General features: G+C 42.6%; 1 long non-coding RNA gene across 2 annotated transcripts in view; it reads left to right on the forward strand.

The window, feature by feature from the left end:
- Positions 1–19,965, forward strand: part of LOC117000445 — an 86,364-nt gene extending 66,399 nt beyond the window's left edge. Inside the window, exon 5 of one of the 2 annotated variants that reach the window (XR_004418765.1) lies at positions 18,134–19,965. This is a non-coding gene — a long non-coding RNA (uncharacterized LOC117000445). Of the gene's footprint in view, positions 1–8,946; positions 13,747–18,133 lie in introns of those variants that run through there. The other variant, XR_004418764.1, reaches the window with a different exon arrangement.
- Positions 19,966–20,722: the final 757 nt, after the last annotated feature.

The raw sequence follows: 20,722 nt of genomic DNA on the forward strand, positions 1-20,722 counted from the left end.
CTAATGAAGAGTTTAGTCCAGGCAAATTTAACTCCCTCAGAATTAGCCTAGGTATCTCTTCATGACACATTTGTTTTAGAGTCACAGCATGTTGCAATTTTTAGGCTCTGGCAGGCTCCTACGTAGGAACTGTGTCCAAGAGCCTTTATTTCATCTGCTCCAATTGGGAAGAGCATGGCAGTTTCTTTTGGTTGAAACTTTGCTTTAACGATCTGAGCTTTAGTCAGTGTGAGATTGGCCCTCTGCAAAGCATTCACTTGGTGTTACAACCAGAGACAACTGAGCTCCAAAAGTGAGTGCAGACTGTGTCTACTTATTAAGTAAAGGGGCATGTGGAGAGCCCATTACTCAGTAATTGGTGCTCGCTGCCAGTTAGCATTCAGCAGGACTTCCAGGATTTGTATAGACCTCAGAGCCCAGAATGGCCTGGGATTGTTCTTGCCTTATTTGCTTCCACTATAATCAGCTGGTGGCTCTCTGCTTTGCAGAGCTACCAAAACCAGCTTGATCAGACTGAAAGGCACCTGGAAGTACAGGATGTCCCCAAGGAATTAATCCAGAGGGACATGCAGGTCAGAGAGATTTTGTGGCTAAGGTTGTGTACCAGTTTTGTGAGCTTGCAGTTTTCTTCCCCTGCCAAGGAAGACGAAAATGATGACTGGGACTTGTGGTAGGTGTTACAAATGCCTGTCTAATTGTGTAAAACCTTAAATAGGTCTTTAAAGATGCGGCTCTCAAGTGTCATGTGACTCTTCAGGTGAGACAAACTGCACTTGGGGATGGGGAGTGTGGTGAAACGCCTATACAGGTGGTGAAACGCCTATACAGACATCTGACAAAAACACAGCTCTGTGGGGTACATGCCACTTGCAGCTTTGCCGGGGGGAAACCTTTTGTTGTCCATATCCCAGCTGCAGCTGTTGCTCCCAAGGAGGCGCTGGCTGAGGTTTGGGACAGGTGTCCGCAGTCCCCGGCGGGGCTGGCGGGCTCAGGCAGCCCCGGCGCAGGTGGGCTCCGGGTATGCAGGGGGCAGGAGGGGCTCCTCGCATACGCCTATTCCCGGCAATATTGTGTTTATTTATTTATTTACAGCATAGGCAGCATTAGGCCCAGAGGCTGACAGGGAGGTTAAATGTATGCAGACAAGCCGCTCTCCCCAAGCAGGCGGGCTCTGCCAACACCTGTGAAGTGAAAACCTGTCTGCGCCGCAGGTGAGAAAGCGAGCAAATAACGCGGGGTGCCAACGCGGCGGTACCGCCCGCCAGCGGGACTGCCGCGGGCACGTCCGCTGCGCCCCGCGACGGCGGCCCGAACCCCGGGGCCGGGGCAGAGCCCTCCGCGGCGGCCCCGCCATGGCCGCCCCCGCCATCGCCGCCCCCGCCACCGCCAGGCTCCCCCCGCCATCACCGCCCCCCGCCACCGCCAGGCCCGCGCGCCGTTCGCCGCAGCGTCCGCCAGGTGGCGCCCTTGCTCGCCGAGTGCCGTGAGGGCGGGCGGGCCCGACAAACGCATCGCGCCCACCCCCCTGCCCGCCCTGCAATTTCGGAAGCATTATAACTAAAGTGTTTTCAACTTATTATTATGCATGAGTAAAAATTCCATGAATGTGTAACGTTTTCGCCTGTATTTCCCTCTTTTATAACATCATTTAAATTCCTCATTAATAATTTAGCAGGGTTCTGGATTTTAATCACTTTTCTCATCCCCGCGGTCTCTATCCGAGGCAGCGCTCTCCTCCCCACCTGAAGGTGACATGGAGGCAGGGCTGCAGCCAAGGCGCCCTGTCCGGCTGCACGCCGTTTCCTTCATCAATTGAAAATCCAAACTTTACCAAACCTAAGGCTTGAGTAGGTCACCATGAGTGAAAATTTAATTTTTTTTTTCATCTGAGTTTAATTATGGTGGTATTTGTTTGATAGCTTGTTATTGTAAATAAAAGAGATAAAAGGAGCCCTTCACTCGAGCAGCTTCAGAGTTGTGAAATATGTACCTAATTAAAACTATTGGTGTAAGAGGCTAATAAAGTACATGTGCCTACTAGATGTCTTATTCGAATGAATCTCGGCTAACTCGCTCTGAGCGATGTATTTTGGTGTCGGTAGTAAGAGCTGAATGATTATGGAATTTATCATGAAGGACCCAGGGGTGTGGGAAGGCAAGCGGAGGGAAGGACCCCCAGCCATGGTGGGGCGCAGGAGGAGCGGAGCCCAGGCTCCCCCCAAGCACGGGGGTGGCTGCGCTGCGGCCCCCAGGGTGGCCATGGAGGGGGGGCCAGGCCCCGCGGCCTGAGGCGGGTGTGCGGCCCGGCTGCGGGGCTGAGGGCGCTCCCTCTGCCCTGGGCGCTCCTCCCCAGGCAGCTCCTCGCTCCCTGCTTTCCCCCTTGCTTTCGCCTGGCACGGGTGAGGAGCGGGCCACAGCATGCGCTCCTCAGACTCCCAAACCCAGTGCAGATGGGTTGTCTAAAGCATTTCAGATGGAGTTTTGGTCTTATGCCAGCAGCTAATCAAAGTCTTAATTCTGGAGAATAAAAAGGCTGGGCTTTCCAAGCTTCCTCCAGCTGGTTTCTGCCGGGGATGTGGATGGCCGGCGCTGCTGAAAACCCTTCTGCTGTGGGTGCTCCCAGCACCTCAGGCAGGGCTGGATGCAGGGCTGGATGCAGGGCTGGCACACCTCTCCTCACCCTGTGCAGGGCTGGCACACCTCTCCTCATCCTGTGGGGCCACACTGGCCTTGAGGTCTGTTACCTGAGCTGGCTGAAGGAGCCAGCTTTGTACAGGCCTGTGGACAGCCACCCTCAAATCCATCCCAGTGTGACCCATAGTGAAGTTGGGCACGTGAAAAAGTGTGTGTCAAGAACCCCTGCGTGAGATATGAGCTTTGCCCTTTGGAGCAGTGCAGGCTTGTTAGGAGAAGGGGTATGTATTGAGAGAAGCTGGGCAGTAATAAAGGGGCTGGTTAAGCAGAGAAAGAGCCCTCAGACTAGCACATATTTTTATTGCTTTTTTTTGCAATAGAACAGTGAAAACATCCCAAGGCAAAATGTCTATTGCAGGCTTTCGTGTAGTCCCCAGTAACAAGTATTTAAATGCTTGCACGTGTGTGTGTCCTGTCGGCATCCCCCATTTAGCAGCACTGTGGGCAGCGGGGCTGCACTGGGCTCTCCCATCGTAACCTGGCGCCCAGAAATCTGCAGGGCCCCAACCACGCTGTGCCTCATCCCACGTGAGGCTGGAGGGCTTTGTGTACAGCCCAGCCATCTGGGCTTTGCTGTCTGTCCCAGAGTCAGATCTGATGAGTTCAAATGACTCTCTGCAAGTGTGCGGTAGCTGCAGCTGTTGAAAGCGCTCCGGCAGTTTGTGATCTGCACATGAATTTGGAGGTTTTTTACAAGTGCTGCATCGGCAGATTTTCTGCAGAATGAAATTTTCACTATTGCTAGTATCAGCTGGAGAGACGGGTGGAACTTGTTATCTTCCTTGCAAAACCTACCTTTTCACAGGGAAGAGATCGTTTTTCATGGTTGTACGATCTGTTAATGGAGTAGATTGAGAATAAGATTGGGAAGAACTAGTCTGCTTCTGTCTTTGTCCCTGACTTACTGTTTGACCTTAGTAAAGTCTCTTAGTCATTCTGGAAAGCTGGTTTCTCTATCTGTTAAAAAAAAAAAAAAAAAAAAAAAAGCCAACAATAGCTCTATCAAAAGAGACAGTCATCAATATCTAGAAGTGGCTGTAAAATTTCAGGTGAAAGTGTTATGTATGGTCACAGTGCCTGTTCTGCTTTCTCAGAGACCTGTAAAAATCTGTTTTTTCCTGCTGAGACAATTTTTTCCATGTTGCTCAATCAACTATCATTTTAATATATTTTTCTGCCTCTCAGTTACATCTCAAATATTTGTGTCTGTACAATTTTCATGGTCTCATATCTTGTCTCTTTCTGTATAAAATGTATGTTGTCAGCTTAAGGGGAATGCTTTTTCTTTCTGTTTCTTTGTAATTACCAAAAATATTTTAACCTGTTAAAATATTTCTGCATTGTCGACATGATGTGGTATGGTATTGAAACCTCATTACTTTGCAGCAAACCTTTCTGTGCATTGTGTTTACCTTCTGATAACATTTCTAATAAGAAACCAAACACCAACAGAATGAAGGGGATACTTGCACTGTTGAGTCCAGTGTGACTTTGCATATGAAAATATGCAAAAATAAATTACACTCTCATGTAGCTAAGAGAGGAATATAATCAAATTGTTTCTGCTGGCTTTTCTTCGAGGCAGAAAACCTGTGTGTGTTTTCTAGACAACTATTATTTGTACTATGGTTTAGGAGCTGGCAGGAGGGATTCAAAGTAATTTTGATTTCAGCATGACTCTACCAAGAGACCCCAGTGTAGAGGACTACCCCCTTTAGAGGGCAGTGAGCTTGGGTCCTCAGCAAGGCCTCGATTTGAGGCACTCTGAACCAAAGTTTTGGGTAGAACCAGAGCAATAAGAGCCAAACTCAGTTGCTCTAACAGAGGCTGCAAGGAAACTTTCCACCAAAAGAAGGTTTCCTAGATGGTGATAGCAGATGGCCATCCCATCCCACAGGCTGGGGATGTCCTGACATTTCATTCCCAGTGTAGCTTGTTCTTATGTCACAGAATTTCTAATTTTTTCCTTTTAATAAGTGTGATTTGATAAGCTAAGATAAACATGCTTTTAAATTAATTTCAGGCATAAATTACTAAATCTATTGTTCAGATTCTCAGAGATGGTTAATATAATTTTGTTTTTCCTTTGACAGCTAAGCAAAAATCTGATAATGGATTTCATTTTTCTTGTGGTGGAGAGAGGAGTATAACCATAACCAGAGGTGACCAGTACCGTAGCCCTATCTGAATGTGCCTTGCAATCTCTGCTTTTGTATGATGAATTGATGTTCCAGCAGCATTTTGATTTTCCATGCTGTACCCATATCCATTGCCTTTATTCTGCTTTTTCCCAGCTTTACCTTGACTTTCTCTGTGAAGCCAAAGAAACCTGACATTGGTACTCATGTTTTTAAGATTATCTGCTCAGGAACATCTCCTCAGAGAAGTCTATTTTCACTCTTTTGCACATCTGAAACAACAGCTTGGGACTGGATGAGTTGTTGCCTGGGTAAATGTGTGAAAAGAATTGGTTTAGACTAGTACTGCAGGAGGGAGCTGTTTGTGAATGGACTCAGATGCATGGAGGTCTGAGAATGATAAATCCAAGGCTTCATCCCTCTGGGTCAATGGTCTTTGGGACAAGACAGAGAGGAGACAGGAGTTGAGGAGACACTGCTGTCTTGGAGTCTGTGTTTCAGGTCACAGTCTTGTCAGGTCAACAAAAGTCACACAATGTGAATAGTGCCAAGGCAGACTTGGTGGCTGTGCGTGAATATTTATCCTCTATCTTTTTATTATAAACCTCATTTTGCATTCTGACAGAGTTGTCACTACACACCTTTTTTGAAGCCTACTAGGAAAAAAACCACAAAGTTCTTTGTTTTGTAGTATCCTAGGCAACAAGCCAAAGTGTGGGTCTGAGGAAACCTTTGTGTCATCCTCTTCTTGGAACTTTCTTCCAGATCTTCTGTGCTGTCCTGGATCCAGCCTTTTCCAGCTGAGCTGTGGTGACCCTAGACATTGTCCTGTGATATGTTTTGGGGCTGCTGTCTAGGCTCTGGTGCTACTTGCAGCAGCTCTTGACTATCGTCAACTGGTCATCAGTTGGAGGTTATGGATGGTGCTTGACCCCTGACTTGTGTCTTGTACCCTTGTTTTAGACCCTGATGCTGACTGGTGGGCCAGGCTGCCTTTCCCCATTCCCTTCAGCTTACACATATTTACTTGGCATGCATCCAAACGTAATGCAGTATAGAGGGAAAGGTCTCCAGGTTCCCAGAGTGTGTATACACATGTGGTCAAAGCCCCAGCTCATTAAATTAGTATGTGCAGTGGAGACCAGCTACTGATTTATGTTTTCATCTACACACCGTAAATTGGATTGAAACTTCACACTGTTTAAAAAGGAGAGCTGAGATTCTTGCTTACCTTTGAGTTCTAAATTATCAGGCACATAACTAAGCTTCATGGACCTGAAGAAGCTGGTTCTGAGTTAATATGATGCCTATACTGTTGATTTCACTGGAGCCTTTTGTATCAGAAACCACATGTACACAGTCTCACATTGTGAAGCAAGATTAATTTAGCTGTTGGCAAATTATGTGCTGTATAAGAATGTTCTGTGAATGACTTGGATTGCAAATTCTGGTGCTTAATTTTTGCAATGCAAAGTACCAGTAACATGAACTACTGGTTTCAGCTGAACTTTGAAGAAATGTGAATGACAGGCAGCCAAAATAAGGAGATAAATGGTGGAAAACTAAACAACATAAGGCCTACTGAGTCAGATACTGAGGGCCTCAGTATAAATAATAACATAGAAGATAGATATAAAGTTAATGGCAAAGGTTTTAGAGCCTCAGACTCCCTAAAAATACAGAAAAGATGGCCTCTCAGCAGAATATGTATTTGTGATTCTCGGCTATAATTATAGGGAGCAACACAAGGGTGACTACTGAGAATATTTCCATGTTTCAGTTTAATATGTTATTATAAAGTTTCTAAAATCTCCCCATTTTTAGAACCAAAATTCTTGTTCTCTCTCTCTTTGAACTGTTGTAGCAATAGCTGAAGTGAAACAAACTTCCCATGATCTACCTACCTTGGAGAACAGAACCTCTCTGGATAATACAAGTAAATTATTGGTATGGAAGCTCTGGTTTTGGTGTGCTTCTGAACTCTACCAATTCACTTGATGCAAGTGTTCCATACTCATATCAGTGAGATGTAGAAATATGACATTTTCTTGCTCTCTGTATTGCTGATGATAGCTCTTTCCTTGAGTTTTATTCAACCTTAAAATTGTATTGGCTCCAGTCTTCATGTCCATGTGTTCACCTAGACCAAACAGATATCTTCACCAGTGCCTTTAGACACCCTTTACTAGCTGAAAACCACACCACATTTTGCTGCTTGCCCTGGTCCCTCCCTATATCTCTGCCATCAGAAGAGGCCAAGCAAACATTCCCTAATGAACGACAAGTAAAGCCAGCCTGGTTAGCTCATATCCATGTTCATCACCAGGTGAAATGATCTGGCTGCCTTAACTTAAACAGATTAGGTGATTTGGGATCCCTTTTGCTAATGGAGCAGTATGCTGGGTTCTTGGAAGACAGCAGTGAGCGCTAGAAACAGCGCTGTCATGTCCCAGAGGAGCTTTCCTATAGTCTCAGGTTTTCACAGCACTCCCGTCCTTGAACCCAGTCTTGCACCCCTCAGCTTCCATGTTTTTTCTACATATGTTGCCTTTATTTTTACTTTAGCTGCCAGAACTAAAGATATATTTTGACATTTTAAATGAGTCTTCTCTGTTCAGCTTGCTCTGCCTGTCTTTATTAATTAAACTTGGGTCTTCATATTAGGCTCCTTCAGTTCATCTCTTCCAGTTTCAGCTCTTACTTTCCATTTGCCTTCATTATGCTTTGCCATCCTTGAACTGCACTGAACTCTTCCTCATTTCACATCTTCCCATACAATATTCAGATCTGCTATTCCTCTGTCTAATTTTACCATGGCTGATGTGAAAATCATCTTTGCTGGAGAAGCAGCAGTGAGGAGACAGACCGTTCTTCTCTTTGCCACATTCGTTCTCGCTCTTACATAAAATCCCAGCTGAAAAAGGGCATTCTCTTCTGTAATCATAACTTCACATTCCTCTTTCTCCTGCTACTCTTCCCTTTGGAATACATTTTAATACATCCTCATCCATGGAAACTATACTGTTTATGTTTGCAATTTTTCAATGTGCTTGGAGTTGGTGTTTTTCAGATGAACGGTGTATTAAGATTTAATCTGAACCTAGTCAGATAATATTGACCTGCAATGAAAAAGCTGTATGAATGAGATAGCAGCAGACAGCTAAAAGTGCTGAATGCCAATTGCTGACTGAAAAATGATACCCAGAATTTCGTGGTGGAGAGTAGATGGGACATTTATGAATAGAAAAGTGTTCTGATTGCTTAAATATTGTGGTTTTGGGGTTTTTTTTAAGGTTCTCTGTTTTTTCCAACATTTGCCAAAACTTGCCTGTGCCTGTAGGGTAGTACAGCTGCAAGCTTCCAGGAGCTTCTTATCCCTCTGCAGGCTACCATATCCTGATATCCACTCTGAGGCCTCTCTGTTTTGCCACAGTAGACTTCCCCAAAATTAAAACAAAGAACTGAATCTAAGACTATGGATTCCTGATGCATGTCTATGTGCCCATTTCAGCTATATTTCCCACTGTTCAGTGTTAGCAGTCAGGAAACATGTGTTTTGATTCCAAAATCAGGATCTCTTGAAATAAATCCCTAGGTGTTACAGTATTGCCACGTTGTGTTAGGGCCACAAACAACGAGTTAGCCCTTGCCCAAAGCTGCTTTGAATCCAGGTCATGTATATAGAAGATAGGCAAGGGAAGCTGATTCTGCATATATCTGAGTTGCCTGGGTTAAATGTGGTGAATTATTGTAGCAAATACATTCTAAATCTTGCCCTTCAGTTTTTCACAATTTCCAAATGTGGATGCTGCTCTAAATGAAAAGAAACCATTAAAATGCCTTTCTGAATGCATGTGAAATGAAATAAGTTACTGTAATTTCCCTGGGCAAGCCAGCTCTTTGGAGGGGGCAAAAGTTGCAAGTGGAAAAACAAACAAACGAGTGAGTAACTGGGATGTGCTGCCAGAGAATCAGAAACAAGTCTGGTAGAAGGGGGAGGGAAAGGCTCTTGTCTGCCCTGGGACAATTTGTAGAAACCAAAATGTGGGAGAGAGTTGAACAGGAGAAAAAAATTCCACTGCCTTTCTTTTTTTTTTTTTTTTTTTAAATCCAGGACCCATGATGCTGCTATGAAAGACGACTGACTTCAAGGCCTTTGAAGAAGAAAATAGAAATTTTGTTGTTCAGGTTTTTCCTTTACAGGGGTTCCTTTAGCCACACAAGTAGGCAGCGAGCGCCTTGGTTGCAACTGGAAAGGGGGAGACTGAATGACAGTGCCAAATGCCCCAAGTTAACAGAGTGAGAAAAGCCTGACTGCCAACTGCCTTCCATGCCTTCCAAATCTTGGACCAGCAAGAAATGAAGACATGGTTTAGGTCAGTGTGCAGGTACAGAGCATGCTTCACCTCCCATGAACTGGGGATGGGGAAGCAAAGGGAGGAGTGCTGCAGAGCTGCTGATTGTCTGCTCTCTGAAGACTTCCTGTTAGGGAGAATCCTCAGTTGTCCATTTAGGGCAGTATTAGAGCTGCTCAGAGCTGCTGAGGCATGCAGAGGAGCTGCAGATGGGGCTGAGAGTACAGCTTGATACTTCTCTGTTCAGCCACCAGTTACAGCATTATCAAATGCTCACCAGAGGTGGGTACCAAGACTGCTAGAATGGCTGAAGGCAAAGCAGGAGGTCTGCTTTTAATGAAAAGGTAGTTTACACACAGCATTTTTCTTATTATAATGATAAAATGGACATGAATCAGTTGTACTCCAGACCCTCACTTTTTTTTAGTGCTGTTTATTTTTTTTCAGGACACTGAAAACAAAACAAGCAAAAAGAGAGTGGGGGGGTAAAGGAAAAAGAAAACTCCCTTCAGACAACAATCACCTTTTGAGTTAAATTCTCATGCTTGGTCTTAGCCCAGAGGGATTTGTCTTGAGTGAAGTTCGAAGAAAATCCTTTCAGCAGTTTCTGAGTTACTTCAATGTAACCATGGAGGTTTGGATTCAGATGCTTTTTTACTTATATAAGTCAAAAATAGCTTTGCTTTAAAACTTTTAAATTAACCCTCCTTAACTTTTCAACTTGTCACCTATCCTACTGTATGGCTTATAAAATTTTAAAGCTAATAGTATAACAAACTCAAATAATGATACTGCAGATGTTCAAATGAATCTTGGGAGAAATAAATTATAGGAGTTACAGTGGGTTGTTACTGAAGAAAGAATGGCTGCATGCCTTAAACCATGTGCTCTTTCTGGTCTGAAAAAGGCCCAATTTTTTCTGCTGTTAAGAAGCATAAGTGTTCTTGGGTGTAGATTTTAATACTCAGTTACACATACAAAATTAAGCATGTAAGTCCTGTTCTTTTTTTCTTCCTGATAGCCCTGATTTAGACTTGTCAAAACATTCTCTTAAATTTTCCTGGTCTCTTTTTAACATAATCCAAATCAACAGGACACTTAAATGTCTCCTAAATATTTATGGACTTCAAAGTCACCGAAATGCTCTGTGATTCTCTTACTGTTATTATTTTATTGCCAGAAGATCGAGGCAATGAGAGGTGAAGTGTCTTGGTAAGTAATGCTTTTTTCCATTTTCTTTGTCCAATCTTCCTGTTGCTCTCTGATGTTTCTTCCTCTTTGTCTTCTTTCCAACATTTCTGCCTCACTTACTGGTCCCATTCTCACTCGTCTCCTATCTGTCTTTCAACCATCTTTCTCCATTTATTCTTCTCCAACAATTGCACTGAAGAGAGAGCCTGTGATAGAAATTATTTTTACTTTGGCAGCAGCTTTTTACTTTTATCTTTTCCCTGAACGTCTGGGATGGGTCCAGGCAGCTCTCCCCACTTTCATCATCTCTCTTCACATCCCTCGTGACCCTGAGCTCTAGTCAGCAATCTGATGTCTGCCATGAGAGCACCTCCCACGATCCAAAGCCACAATCAGACGGAGGTGTTGTAACACCGTGTGTTGCTTTACCGACTTACCGCGCTTGCTCTGCCGCTTTCTAGGAACTGCACACCTGTGCCAGATTTTTCTCACAGAATAATAATGACAGCACTGTCGCCTTTTGCACGTCTCTCCTCCTTGCTCCTGTGCCCATCTTCCTCTCCTGAGCTTTGTGGTTCAATCTCCTGGCTGGTGCAGTTTAGCCAGGATACGGGAGACTTGTATTTAGGCTCTGCCTGAGGCAATTTGAACTAGAATCTCTTGCCCCCTGAATTTGCACCCTACCCGAGATTATCAACTCTTCTGTGAGGAGAGTGACCTGAGTGGGAAAGCTTGAGCTTGACTTTTCAGTCTTGTAGTGGGGACACTCACCTGGGTGGGGAAACCAGGACCTGCCCCAGTCAATACTTAAAACCAAGTATGGAGGTATTCCCTGGAAGACAGTAGCAAACCCTAGGTTTTTTGCTCTCAGTAGTGCTTTGAGAGCAAGCACACAGAACAATCAATTTAATCCATTTAATTATTCCATACAAACTGGAACAGCTCCAACAGGATGGACTGGAGAAAGACCCTGCTCAACAAGATCCTTATAAAATTGTGCTGATCTCGTTTGGCTGCCATGGGTGAGCTCCCTCATACCTCAGAGCAGCCATGGAGCTGCCTCAGCACCATGGGACTGAGTGGTGAGGACATGTGTGGAGACTGGAGGGGAGGGAAGGCAATGTGTTCCTGAACATACTCTATTATTCATGGTGCAGGTTTGTAGTTGTAGCTGAAACAAACACCTGCCAGTGTTACCATTCTGGACAGGAGTGGCAGCAAATATGTGGTGGAGGGAAAAGAATTCTATTAAAAGACAGGGCAGCATGCTGGAGCACTATAAGGCAAATTGCTTTTAAAGGTGGAAATACAATAAAAATAGACTAAAGAGTCTTAAAATACAAAATCAATGCCAAAACAGAGAAAGCCAGAATGACTTCCAGATCTCAGCTATAGGCAGTTGTCCCCCAACATAAGCCAGATCCTGTCAGTGTGTGGGAGACATCCAGGAATTTTCTCTCCTACAAAAATATTAGGGAGATTGTATGTTTTAACTGTAATGGAAAACTAGAGCTCTATTTCTCAGTTCCAAAGAAGAGCACTAACCATTGGAAGTGATGTGGTACAGGGGGTGTGTGTGTGTGTGTGTGTGTGTGCGTGTGGCTGCTCCCTTTCTCCTCAGGATTCTATAGCTTCCTTCATTCTTCGCTTCTCTCATATTACAGAAAGAAGGTAATTTTTCCTGGCCATTTACTAAAGCTCATTAAAGACTGAAGAGAACAAACAATGCTATTCCTTAGAGACTACCATTCAAAGTCATTCTACAATTCTCTGTTCTAATACTTGAGAGAAATTAATTATTCCTTAGTGAAAAGTGTATAATTCCTATTCTTCATTTTTGGGGTGGGGAGTGGGGAATAATAATAGGAAGTTTATATCTGAGTCAAAAGCTGTCTGAGCTGAAGGGAAATGAGAAAAAATGTGTGTTCCAAGAAGAGTAAAAGCAATTATTCTAATAATAATTCTAGGGATATTAATGTCTTTTTAAAGTAGATTGCTTTCAAATAAACACCAAAGTTGAAGGCATAGGAAAAGCTGGTTTATTTATTAATCATTCCAAAAGTGCATTTTTCTAAATGAACAAGTGCAAGAGCAACTTCGCTGGCACATATTAAATTTAGTTAAACGGCAACTTGTAAATATCTAAAAACTTCTGTAACCAGAGACTAATTTGTTTAACGTGTTGAAAATGTTCTGTGGATGTGAGGAGCTACATATTAAACTTCAAAGCAAAATGCTCCAGAGATTACACCATCTTAAAGACTGCATATTGGAAAGGCCTTTATACATTAAACATAAAGGACTTTTAATTCTCTTCTATTTTGAATACTTGTCAATCTGTGTGACTCATGCTTAAGATTGTAAACTGTCATTTTAAGGTGTGATGTCCAAGTTGAGACCTGGACCATGATTTGCAAGGGGCTGGCTTTTCTCTTTCATCTCTATTAATTAATCCTGTTTCAGTTTGCCCAGCGCACACTTCTGTTGACATCACCTTTTCCATATACTTTAAAGAGTCCCCAGAGAGATCTACTGCAGAACAAAAACTGGACAGAGAATACATTTGGAAACCATTTTATTTCTCAATTACCAACCAAAACGTATGGAAAAGATTTACACTCTATCTGATTTACACAATAATTATACTTTGAAAGCCTAGAAATAAATGGCTTGATCCCTGAAATCATTAGTTACTATACCAAATGTAATTGGTGTAAACTAATGAGTTTACTGGATGGCTGACCCTTAATTACTGATTATAGTTAAACTCTAGCCAATCAAAATTTCGTTTACTTATAAAAGTACAGTGTAGTATTAACAAGCATTACATTTCCAAGCAAGCAGCTTTATGATTAGTTGTAGCACACAGCTCAAGCCTGTTCAGGGCTATCAAAAGCAGCTTTTTAATAACAGTGCACTAAGCAACCATCATTCTCTTACCTCAGCTTCTATCAGACAAACAGAAAGAAACCACATAATTAATCATCTCATGCAATAGAAATAAAGCATCTGGGCCAGATCCAGGTGGGATATACACGGCTGCCTTAGTTCAAAGAGCTGCAAGAGGCTGGGGATCTGCCTTATGATAGGATAACTGACATGGGGAATACTGCCTCTCTTGGGGGAGCAGTATGGGGTATGGAAATGAAATACTGATTGATTGTGTGCACTCCCATGTGAGGTGGAGTAACCTATCAACAAAACAGGTTTAAAAATTCCTTGAATTGAGGATTTCTTGGGCAGATTCAGTATGTGATGATAGGACATTTGATTACTGTACTGGCAATCCCAAAAATTCATGTCATGACTCCTCACTATTTATTAGATCAAATGGAGAATAACTTTTGAAATAAAATACTAAATGGAAACAAATTATTTTCATTTGTCTCTGGTTCTTCTTCAAGAACTAATGTTTTGCCTAACTAGGAAGACTCAAAAATCCTACAAAAAAAAGTTGAAAATAGATTTGTATTTAGATCATGATTCCAGAGTTGTGACTTTAAACAAGTACACCAAACACATTAATAAAATCATAAGGCTTTACAATGCTGACAGTCACATCCTCAAAGGTACTTATGTAAATGACTCCAATGACTTAAGGATGTGGAAATTCTCCATCTCCTAGATCATTCCTATGAATCCTAAACTTCAGATAGGAGATTGATACCAGAAGGCACAAGCAGAAGGTCAGGTGCTATGGAGATTTAGTTGGAAGAATATATATTTGCTGGAGCTCTGCACTGTGTGCTCTGCAGATGAGCCAACAGACCTCACAGCTGCAAGGGTTAATTCTGTCACAATTGCAGTTCTCTCCTTTTTCTGTCTGTCTCTGTGATGTTCTCTCACCCTTCGTAAGGGGCTAGGAATAACCTTACCTGATGGCCCTTTTGAACAAGTACTGTAACACTTGCCCACTTGTTAGTATAAACATTTTCTTAAAACTCAGAAATGGAAGAATGAATTAGTTCGCAGAATATCTGCACATAGGTTAAAGTGAAATTTTTGTATTTACTGAACTCCTGTTTGTGAGATGTGTCTGCGGTCAAGAAAAGGTTAAAGTTGTTTACTGCCTTCAAGCTCTGGTCTTAGAAGTTAATTCAGAACTGTGCTTTGAGCAGCTACAGAGAGTAAGTCCTTGCAGCAGTGAATTGCTGGTTTGATGTCAAGGTCCATGGGCCTTAATCATAAAATTAGTTTGTTTCTTAAGGAAACCCTAGCAGGGACTTTATGGTTATATAAAGTCATTATACTGTTTTACAACACAACTTTAAAGATGCTTCAGAATGATCAGAGTTTGTAGGAAGGGATCATGTTTTTTATTATTTGTGGAATATCCTAAAGCTGTCATAGCTACAGCACTGCCACTTGGAATAGCTGCTCCACAGTTCAAAAGAAAAGACAAAGGATTTGTTGAAGCCTAAGTCAGGCAATTAGGGCATATCTGTCCAGAGAAAGCTCATTGAATTGAATGGATCTCATGTACTTCCTGACAACTGACTCCAGTTTTGTAGGAGCTGTATATTTGGGGCAATCAAGGTGTTTCATTACAATTCCACAAGAGCAGATGGAGGGTCTACGAAGCTCTACAAGCTCTGCTTTTCACAGTTCTCTGTTGGAGAACTCAGGGTGAGAAATTTTGAAAGTCATGGAAAAGGAAGAAGGCCCATTTTCCAAAACTTCGAGATCCTGTGAATGCAAAGACAAAGAAAACACTAGACTACACAAAAACTTCCTTGTGCACCCTCTGCACAGCAGTGCTGGTAAGAACAGTGCTGCCATTTCTGTTTTGCTAACACTGAGACAACACCCTCCAATGCAGAAGGGAGACAAGGACCCATGGATTTAGGAGGAGGGGAACACACTGTAGACAGGTTCACTCTCCCCAGCCTGCCATCCCTGCAGCACAGAGGAAAGCGGGGGCCCTCTGGAATGACTGGTGGAACAAGCACCGAAGGGCCCCACTTTCCTCCTCTTCTGTGAACCCTGTATAACTGTTTCTGTGAAAGAAAGCATCAAGCCCCATCTTGTTCACGGAAACACAACATATTTTAAAGCCGTAGTTAATGGATAAACTGTTTTCTGATTGGATGAGTCACACAATAAATCTCTTCCCAAGCCAAGTGCAATGCAGCTTATTCAGTTTCAGTGAAATGAGGCACTGTCACTTTGCTGCACTTGCATACATCAGGCAAAATGCTTCCATCTTCATCAGTCTCTTAGTGAAATAGAAATAAAACAATTTTAACAGAATGGTGTCACTGGATCTGTGGCACCTGCTTTAAAAATAAATCTCTTAGCTTTGTCTTCACTATTACTTTCAATAAATGTCCTAGCATTGCCACAGCATTTATCTAGCAGCAGGAAACCATTATCCTATGACAACAATCTATTCCATTAACATTAGCTCTTAATTGTAAGATTGTTTATAAGACAGCAAAAGCTACTGAATCATAGTAGAATGATAAAAAGAGTTATGGTCATGGAGTATTGTAGTCCCTGCAGTTATGAAAAACAACCTAAGAGTAGAAAGCTATATTTTTATATGACAAATAATGTCATATTCTTATGCAATACAGTGTTTTTAATTAATGGATTACATCAGGAAGGTAACTGTTAAAGAGTTAATGTTAAAAACTGTTACTAAGAAACTATTTTTTTGATAAATGGCATGGCTGAAAAACTAAATAGAAAGCTTAGAAACTCTCCCTCTTGCTTTTAGCAATGCTGCACCGAGCCAAACAGAGAAATCATAATAACAGAAACACATTTGTCTGGCGGAGTGAACAGAAGAAACGTTGCAGAATTGAGATACGAACAACCTCAGTGCAGAGTAGAAGAACTGTCATTCTGATTGTTTGCCATTATTGTTTCATGTCCAGTTAAGTGAACTTAGAGTGACAGTTGTGTCATAACTCCTGGCATCTATGTAAATTTCAAATCAAATACGATAGAGGCTTTTCTGCCAGACACAAGTCACCAGGCTGCTCTTCTTCCTCATTTTTGTAACCCTCCATTTTCTCATGCCATTTCTGGTAGCCCTTAAATTAAAAAGACAACTTCAACAGGGATTCTGTGTGATGTGTGTATTTCAGTGCTCAGCCTATACCTTGCTTTCTCTCAGCTTTCTGAAACAACACCCACTGTCAAATTTCCACCAGAACCAGTCACCACAAACATCTAGATGGATTAGCTGTGCCTTCCCATGAGTGATGTATCATACAACAGCACCCTATGAAGTTCTAGGTTGAGAATGTCCCCTGAAGACCTACAGAGAAAACACCTTCAGCAAATGCTCCTCCACTGGTTCACTACAGCCCAAGCCAGGTACCACAGAGGACTTCTCTGTGGATAGGTGCAAAATAGGCAGAAAACATTGGTCATGGACCTTTCTGTACTTCACAGCATTGTTCAGAGATCATGGGAACTTCATAAAGGTATCAGACATACTCCTCCATTGCAATGAGCTACATGTAAATAATTCATTTCCTGGATACACTCAGACAGATATTCTAATTACACAGGATTTGCTACTGGACACACATCTTTGAAAATAATTTCAATGCAATTATAAAGGTATTTTGTGTGGACAACACCATGAAAAAATATTAAATGTGCTATTTATTCACTTAGGGATAGTATACTAATTTTTTCCTGCATATTTAAACTTACTTGGCTAATTAATTAGATAATTCAGGCTAGAGTTAAGTTTTCATTTTTCATTGCAACACATTGCATAAATGATACTATTATCAACATCTACCTCTGCATTAGGTAAGTGCATTTTGGTCAGCTGATTGAATTAGATTTTTATTTTTGTAATTCCATTCCAGTTGATCTTTTTTGTACTGTAAATTTAAAGTAGATCAGTGGCTATTTTTATCTCTAATTTGGGCCTTCCAAACAGCACCAAATTGTGCTGTCCCTCCCTCCCATTTGTTAAGGTGACTAGTGAATAGAGGCAAGATATTAATGCCAGTCCTATACAAGTATCTGTGAAGAAAACATTTTTTTACCCCACAGGGTAAGTTCCAGATGAGTTTAGATTAGGTATTTGTCAAAGGATTTTTTCCCTATTAAAGATGGAGACATATGAATCATAAAAATATTCATATTTGAGACAAAATATCACTACAGATATGTCATCACAAAAATCAATTATCAGTACATATTTAAGAGTAGCAAATTAATGTTAATTGATTTGCCTAAAAAATGCCTATAGACTGTGGAATAAAAAAAATACATTTTTTTAATGTAATGAATTTGTTATTATGTACACATAATCTAGAGGCCTTTCAAGAATTTTAATTCTAAACAAGAATTACATATAATTTCAAAGTCTGATATCTTTGCCTGTAGTCACAGAACCCACTTGCAGGACTTGCTGCTACTGATGGCTTGTGGCAATGTATCAATTTCTCCTGACAGAAAAGTGCACAGGACAAATCGGTGAAAGTAATTTCAAACATATGACGTCATTACAAGTACAGCCTTAGCTCTTCCAAAAGTGGACTTTATTGTTAATATAAATATATATCTGTAATTACTGACATTTATATTATTTGGCTCCTGTCCTAGGTTATAGATACAGTGATGATAAAAGGGTCTTGCAAGCCCTTACCTAAGCAAACTGTGCTTACTAATTACCTCCCATGCTTCTGGGTTCCTGTAAATAAAGTTACTCATATATTTATAAGCAAGTCAAAATCTATACACATATTTCTAAATGTAACTTATCTTACTCTTTTGGACAAACAGCACTGTCTACTGCTTAGAAAAGAATGCTGAGAGTGAAGCCATCCAGGATTCTTCCCAGCTTCTGCCAGGATGTGACTCCGCCATATCACTGGATATCCAACTTAAGTACTTGATCCAGTCACATTTTTAAATTGATTGAGGCCTGAACCAGAAGATCCTATGTGAGTAAAAGGATGCATTACTTTAAGGAATGGCTGTTGATTTTTCATCACTGTTTCTGGAGAGACAGGTCAGAGGGTTTGTTTTAGAAGTTTGTTTGTTCAAAAGGTGTAGGTTGCAAAACACGTGGATTAGCAAAGTGCCACATGGAGGAACTCAAAGCAGCAGCCTCAAAAATTCTCTCTAATGAGAAAAGGAAAAGACAGTCCCTAGGTATGCAGTATTCAGGGGGAGAACCCAGAGGTCCCATAGGAACACAGTATTTAGGGAGAGAACCAAGACTCCTTTCCTGAATGGAGCGATAACCTAGATGAATTCTGGACTACCTGATATCTTAGGGGCACATCTAGGTTTAAGAATGATTTGGATCTCAGGCTGTAACATTTTCCAGACATTCAGATTGCAACTACTAAGCCAGCAATTTTATGCTTTCCCTTCCCTGACTCCAACAGTACTGCAATATAAGCAGCCAGATTTTCTTCTGCATTGTGTTTTTTATCCATTCAGCCAAAATTAACAGTCTTCTAGGATAACGTATGCCAAGTAAATTTAAATCTTGTGGACTCAAATCGACCTAAAGTTGATGGATACATTCATGCCTACTGCTGAAATCTACCAATTACACAGAACTATGTTAACTTACCATAGAAACATCTCATCTAATAGCACAGATGATGTTGAACTAACTAATTACATTATGGCACATAGACAATGAAAAACATAACGAAGATGACAGCACAGCAACAGCAGATGCTGCACAAAAGAAAAATTAGAAAAATATTGCTCTGCAAAATGCTCTCAGTTAAGGTTTGCTCTGTTAAAATTAATCACAAAAATTAGTGATGATCAGATTTCAGAAAAAGATATGAACGTTGTAATGCTATTTGGAAGACATCATTAAGCCGTTTAAAACTCTGCTCCTTGAGAAGGTAATTCCTGTTTTTTTGTATCACTCTCATTTTTAAGACTAGTAAACATTTTAGTGCCTATGGCAGAGTTTCTTGGTAGAATATCTTTTCCAATAAGGAGAGGTCCTAATGGCTCTCCCAGAGTCTGAATTTGGTAGCTTCCAGCCATTACAAGCTTAGATAATTAGACAATGTAGATTTTATTTTAGCTTGGCATTTGCTCTGTTCTTGTGCTCTTAACTGTCAGAGAGCTAAAATATCAGTGATTGTTGATTATTTGTAGCATGCCTTGTTGCTTTATGTATTTTAAATTGTACCAGATCCTACATAACAAATCTAAAACTGCTGAGTATGTTTAAATGTAATATGTACATGGAGATTACATCCAGATGATATATTTCATAGACCTATGCTAAAAAAAAAAAAAAAACCACGTAACACTGGACCTCTCCCTTTTCCCTGTGGAAGCTCTCCATGAGCTTCCAAATCCACTTTAAGCAGACTCTGAACGTAACCCAGTCTATGGAGAAACACAGAAATGGAATTTTCTCCCGTGTTTAAACCACACCTATGGTGCCATTCAGATGTCGATATTTTATTTCCCATAAATTTAGAAGCAAAATGTGTCTTCGCTATGTCACGTTTTCCCGCGTACATCTCTCTCGGGTATTTTCCTGCCAGTTCTAAATGGTTGCTGGCACACGGCTCGGCGCCCAGCGCAGGCCGGGCTGCAGGGCTGCGGGAGACCCACAGGTGGCGATGTGGTTAAAGCACACCTGGGCTGCGACTGCCGGAGCGGGCTCCGCGCCAGGCTGTCCGCGGGCGGCCGGGCAGCATTCCTGCGCCGGGCGCTCGCTCGTTCGGAAGCGCTCCCGGGCAGAGCTCCGTGTACCTGCGGGGCACCGCGCCCGCCCCGCCCCGCCCCGCCCCGCCCTGCCCGCGGCGCACGGCGAGCGCGGCCCCAGCGCTGCTGCCGTCCGGCCAGCGCTGCATTGGCTGCTGCTTACGTCAGCGGTCTGGAATCGAGAAACTCCTGTTAGGAAGTTTTTCTGTCCCTTAACAGATCCCGGGAACGTGCCCGGGAATGAGGGGGCTCCGCGGCTGCGAGCGGAGCGCGGGGTGACAGAGGCGCGTGTGTCCCCTGTGCCGGGCACCAGCGCCCGCCCTCAGGAGCACTTTGTTATTCCGGGGCTGTGTTCCAGCGATTCGCGGCTGTGCTTATCCTGTGTGCTGCACTTAGGCCTCACAGGCGTGCCGTTAATACATAGTGGGCTTTTCAGTTTTAAGCGTCCCCACTAAACATTACTTCTTCCGATTTGCCGTCATCCCCGGGCTTCTCCCTCAGAAATGCAGCTGTCTGCCCTGCTGACGAGCAGCGCCGCCAACTGCGGCTGCTTAACCCACCGAAAGCTGCACTGGGGCGGCCACCGCGGGCCGTGCCTGCCTGAGTCCCGCAGCGCACTCCCGCGGGAACGTGTGACAGCGGGCGGCTCGACACGGCCCCTCGGCCCGCAGGGCGAGC

The sequence above is a fragment of the Catharus ustulatus genome, chromosome 9 (assembly GCF_009819885.2).
Source record: "Catharus ustulatus isolate bCatUst1 chromosome 9, bCatUst1.pri.v2, whole genome shotgun sequence".
Classification (NCBI taxonomy): domain Eukaryota; kingdom Metazoa; phylum Chordata; class Aves; order Passeriformes; family Turdidae; genus Catharus; species Catharus ustulatus.